This window comes from Halyomorpha halys, unplaced genomic scaffold (genome assembly GCF_000696795.3).
Source record: "Halyomorpha halys isolate HHAL.00 unplaced genomic scaffold, Hhal_1.1 Scaffold126.1, whole genome shotgun sequence".
Taxonomy (NCBI): Eukaryota; Metazoa; Arthropoda; class Insecta; order Hemiptera; family Pentatomidae; genus Halyomorpha; species Halyomorpha halys.
In genome coordinates, this window is record NW_027112074.1 from 1,038,419 (window position 1) to 1,044,835 (window position 6,417).

At 31.9% G+C, this 6,417-nt stretch overlaps 1 protein-coding gene across 1 annotated transcript in view; it reads right to left on the bottom strand.

Moving 5' to 3' along the window:
- LOC106678164 (guanylate cyclase 32E) overlaps positions 1-6,417 on the bottom strand; it is a 219,205-nt gene that overhangs the window by 72,061 nt on the left and 140,727 nt on the right. The gene's annotated exons all lie outside the window — the stretch shown is intronic.

Here is a 6,417-nt window from a genome sequence, read left to right on the forward strand (position 1 = left end):
ATAAATAATAAAAAAAAAAAAAAAAAAAAATTTCACGCATAATCCATTTACTCGTCCTCCCAATTACTGTTAAGGGCGTAATAACCAAGAAGTTTATCGCCCTGAATAAAATTCTAATCTAATAAAAACCTATTATTGTTTAATTATAATTGCAGCACTCACCAAGATTCATGCTCAAAATCAGGACACATGAAAGACGTTAATTAATACAATGCAGGATTACCTCAAAGACTCACTCGGTTCCACGAGTTTCGTCCCAGTTGGACGAGTGGATCCGTTTAAACGGGTACCGGACCATTCAGCTGGCCCCAACCGGTGGGACTGGTTACTGGCCTCGAGTTAATGCGGCTTAAATATAAAAACCAACTCCCAGGCCTCGAGTACCTGATAGCTGAGCACGATGGGGCGTATAGTTCAGAGAAATAACTGTGGTACTGCATTGGTCCCTTATAAAGAATTTTGATTAAAAAAAAAAAAAAAAAAAAAGGATATAATTATAATAAACTAAATCATCAATATCAGAATCCTAATTAACAAATATTAATGAATTATCTCATATCAGCAAATTAACATGTACCAGATTACGTATTTAAGATTGAAAATGAATATAATTTTAATGAAATACCGTATCAAATCTGATGATGTATTTAACAACAACATTTAACAGTTCTTACTTTAGCCATTAATCAAGTAAATGAATATCGGAAGGATACAGCTATGTGGGTTGAAATTAATTGACTGGAACTGAAAATGAGATGAATTGGGTTGTTTATTTTGGATGAGGGATTAATAGGGTGCGATAGAGGCAGTGCCAGTGGAAATTAACTGCCATCGGGGCTGACATGTTAGCCCCCTTAGTTCGCATTTTTGTCTCTGACATTGGTAGTGGATTTCTGGTTACAAGCCAGTTAATGTTATTGCCAATGCCAAGTGATTGTTATCTGGTAATTATGTAATAGGAAGATGCTTACATAGATGTGTATAAATATTAAAAGTGTGGTGAGGATTGCACATCATACAATTTTCAATTACCAGTTTTCTTTGAGATGGAATTAATATTATATAATACATATATTATAAATAAAAGTTTTCATAGCAGATGTTTCTAAGCTATTCACTATGACAATGTGTATATTGCTGTTAATTTTCTACATATGCCTTACAATTGCCAGATTGACTTACTTAAATTTTCAGTTTTCAGAAAAGTACTTTTAATAATATTTCTCGTAGCAAAAATAAGAACGAAATATAACAGTTTAATAAAATTTACATCCTGCTCTTAAGCATTTATTTAATTCAACAACCTAATACGAATGCGCCCGCCAGTTTAAAATCAAACTCGTATTTATTTATGCCTGTTTCATCACTCTCCATATTTTACATTTTTTTTTCTGAAACCTTTGGCTTTCCATCAATATATAACAAGTTTATATTACAACTCATATTCCTGGAAATATATTTATATCTTGAAAAAAAAAATCTTTTCTTTCCTTAAAATGCGTTTATAGTTTAAATTTATCTATTTCCATGAAGTGATTATTTCAAATAAACAAAATTAAAGTTCCTAAAGAGATACTTTTTTTTTTTTTGAGAAATCCACAATTAAACCCTTAAATTATTTTAATGCAGATAAAACCTATCTTGTATCTATTTATTAAACCTCAATTTTACACTAATATACTGTGTTAAATAAAAGTAGTTTTTGATTATATATATATAAAAAGTGCAAAATCGATTCTATGAAGTGGCAGTTCCAAGTTGTCGATTTTCTTTAAAATTGACAAAAAATTCTGTCACACCTTAGGTGTATACCCGCCTAAAAAATTTAATGTCAGTTTGTTTTGACTTTTCGTTTTTGAGCTAGGCTCAACCTACATTACAGACAAAACCTAAAAGACCTTAAAACGTGTAAAATTCCGTCAAAAACTTAGATTTGAAATTTTTAATGGTAGAATTACTTCCCCTAATTGTATATATCATATGTTTGAATATGTCAAGATTCGGCGAAAGGAATTCCAGTTTATTAGGCCCCTTATGAATGAGGGTGGAAGTAATACAGGAATTGGGGATAAGGAGATAGGATTAGTGGACTATGGTCTGAAGATAGGTCAACGAGGCGTGAAAGGGAAGTGTTTAGAGGGTCTAAGCCTTTGTGTATAAAGAAGTCCAGGAGGTCAGGGTTACGGTTAGGATCGGTTGGCCAGTATGTATGTAGGAGAGTTGCAAAGAAGAGAATTGATTAAAGACGGGAGTGATCGTCCACGGAAATTGGTGGTCCTAGCTCCCCTTCGACCTAGAAGGAAATGATGTCCGAGTCAAGGAAAGAATTGAATTGTGGTTGGAAAGTGGGAATTCTCGGTGAGGAATAACCCGCTACTATTGTTATGGGGAATGGAGAAGTTTGGATCGATAAGGCTGTGGTTTGTAGCAAAATTCTGGGCTTGTAGAAGGACTAAGTGATTTGAAAGGGATTGATGGATAATGACAGCAGTGGCACTATGTGCTGTTACGTCTGGATGGCCCGTTCGATAAAGTTGGAACTGAAGTATGTTCATTAATCGTCTGGTGGTAAGTCGAGTTTCAGTTATTAGAGCTACGTCGATATTTTTGTCGTGTAATAAGGCCGGTAGTTCGTTAACATGGTTTCGAACACCATTCGCATTCCAAAGGAGAATCGAAAGAGACTTAAATAGTGCCATTTAAGTGTTTTTTGGCAGAGGAATAAGATTAGATACTAGATTATATATCATACGTAGGTGAGTGAAAGTAAAAATCCAGACTATGAAAATAACCTAATCCGGAATATACTTGGATGTGTTCTTCAAAACATTTTTGAGTTAATTGAGAAGTTCATTTTAAAATTAACAAGTACATTCATTCCGTCGCGTGCATCTGTGCTGTCGACGTTAAAAGTTCCTAGTATACGGGAAAATATAAAGAATGTAAATCAACACATTGTTCAATATTCATGTACATCAACGATCTGCTTAAGTGTTGAAAAAAAAAAAAACCTAGCGAATTTCGGTTTTATTCAAGCATTGGAAATTTATATTTATATACAACCATTAACTTACAATTAATTAAATAAGAAACCAACCTAAACTAAAGATTTATTACAATCTAATTAAATTAATAATTTAATAAACTTTAACCACAAGTTCCCATTTTTCAATAGTTATACATTTCAATCCGGAAATGAAGACAAAATTTAGAAATTAAAATAATAAGAACTATTAAAAATTTCGGATATTGAAGAAATAAAGTCTATTAAACATTTTGGAAATTTGGGTAACTATGATCCCGCAGTGGATTATAACTTAAAATAATAATAAAAAAAGATAAATATTTGTTCAGTATTTTGAGTTCGAATTGTTTCCAAACAATCTCATGTCCAAATTAGGTTATTTGAACGAAAATCAAATATAAGTCGCGCAAAAAATCTATACATACACACAAATGGGCAGACTTTGCATAGACACAGAATATGCATATTTAATAAAATATTGTTTGAGTACTTTGGCTACAATTTGTTAAAATCTATTCAGGAGGTTTCACTGGGTAAATTGATCCATCAAACTTGAAGACTGCTTATTTCATTCGCTGATAATATCGTTACATCCCAACATCTGCTTGAAAACGCAAATGTCGGTCGGTAGATTCATTATAGTGAATTTTGATATTTCCTGGCTGTTACTAAAACATAATGGGATAGTAGATACGTAACAATGGGACTGAACTACAGGCCGAAATTTATTAGACAAAGTCGTCTTTGTTCCACGTACGTTGTCGTTATTGGTGTCTACGTATTATTTTTTACACGAAGGCATATAACTCAAAATGATCCCAGTCCAAAATGTTAACTTCTCTTCCAAATCCAATTTTAATTTGAATAAAAAACCACCATATTTAAAACTTTAAACTTTTTAATATAGTCAACGAACAGTCTTTAGATTTAATAGTGTTTCGCACGAAGTACTCGCTGGCAATAGGCAATTTTGAGTGGATAAAGCAGGTCGTTAGAGTGGGGGAGGTATTTGAAATTGAGTGGGTGGGGGTACTACGCTTTGAAATCAGACCTGCTTAGGGTCTAAGGTGCAACTTACTGAACCTTCCCAGTTAATTGAACTCCTCTGAGCTATGCAACCTGTGGTTATCCATTTTATAAAAGTACCAATAAATTCATTAATATATAATAATAAAAATTCATATCTAGTACCAATAACACCAACAAGTAATTGGAGGGAACCTTTTTTTGCCACCCCGTCCCCGAAATCACATGATAAGAAGAATGCTTATGGTACATCATTAATTAATAGCTAGTAGAGCAAACAAAAACAAACTTAAATAGTCCAATATTGTGAAATTAGGTCAAGTGTGTGAATAGCCAAGCAAGGAGCCTAAGGATAGGTAGGCTGGGTGAGTGTACATAAAAAACATATAATCTATATGAATATCTTTAAAACATATAATCTATATGAATATCTTTAAAACATATAATCTATATGTGTATCTTTAAAACATATAAATTATATTGTAAAAATAGCCAAATCAAAGTTCCTATTTGTTTAAATATATGAACTAGTTAATATTAGATAGATAGTATTAATAATGGATTTCATAAGCCACATAAGCTTACTACTTTCTAGTAGGTTTTAAAAGACCAAATTCATAGAGTCGATTGAATTTTTAAAAAAGTAATTCACCAAACTGTATGGTTTTCGGAGACAACGAATCAAACTTCCATTAGGATATAGTGCGCCAAGGGGTAGTAAAAACAAAATTAAAATATTTTAGAATTACGTATTAAAGTTTCTATTGCAGTTCTATCAATGGGCAGATTCTCTACATCTTTGTATCATGTCATTTTATCATTCAACAGCAAAGTTACTCGTTTTATATATTTTTATACAGTTATAAATAACAATAAATCGATTATAAAAAAAGGACATATTTCGAGTTTAAGTGCACAATTTTATATGAAAAAGGAAAAAAAAAGAAGAAGAAACAGAAGAAACTAACGTATTATCTCATTATGATAACGATTTTAATTAGTTGTAAATGAGAGAGCCATGTACAAACCTGAAATCCCTAAAACTTATCTCAGATTGTTAATGATGTTCCAAAAACACACACAATGAGAGATCTTCACGACAATACATTATCCAAAACAGTAGGAGGAGCTAGGTGAGGAGCTGACAAGTTGATTGGGGAACATGTCAAGTGGAATTGAATAGGCAAAGGGTGGAAATGGTTTGCCTGGTCATGAGAGGGAATTAGTTCTTCCGTTTGATCCGGGTTTATTAGAGGAAGAGTAGTATCCAGGTTGGAATAGTATCAATGAAGAGGGGTGGGGATTTTCATTGGTCAGTTCATCATCGTGACAGAAGCCAGTGAAAATGTTTGTCAATTCTTTTACTTGTAAGCACTAGGAAATTGCTTGAATAACGTTTAAGAATGAGGTATAGAACTTTCTAGATCTTAAAAGAATTTACATAAAAAGTATCAAAGGTATTCCCAGACCTTATTTGATCTTATACTGAAAATTTTAATATAAATATGGTAATATCTGGCAACAATACTTCTAGTGTTTTTTTTAATTTTTGTTTTCGAAACTAAAAAAAAATCACTTAATAATTTGTACTCTTAATTTGGCCTTTATTTCATGACTAAAAGGTATTATACCGCAGACTGTAAGAATTATTATAGAAGGAAGTCGAGACAGCTGTGGCCCAATTAAAGCAGTAATAGCAATAGTGCGAGAGTTCTATTGTGTAGATTATACTATAATACCTGTACTATTGATATAACTCGTTTAATTTGATTAGAGCTACCTGCTTCCACTCGCTACGCTCGCTCAAGAGATGAACTCAAAAGATTCATTTCGTTTAAGGCGGCAGCATTTAACGTCGTAGTAGATGGGATGGTTGACAGTACATCTAGCGATAGAACATCGTTCCGATATATTTGTTGTTTTGATTATTTCAGAACATGATATTAATGCTATGCGAAAATTTTAACTCTAACAATAGTAATGTTAATTTGCCAGTAGTAGTTACAATAACTTTTCCAAATACTAACATACTTAGATCAGACTTATTGTCTCCGTATATAAAGAAAACTGCCCTAATTTTGACGTAATACGACGACAGAAAACTCAGCTTGTAAAAAGCTACCAAGCAAACAGTATATTTTTATCGTACCAAGTTTATATCACATACATACTAATTTGAACCATTCCATTTAACCAGCTGGAAAAAAGGTGTAAATACATAACAAATTTATTATCTAATCGATCACTTTATAAATGGATAACAATATTTTAAATTAAATTAATAAGATAAAATGTGATGATATTTTATTTTAACATACACTAGATTCATTATTATAAAACATTATAATATAATTATGTATTATTAT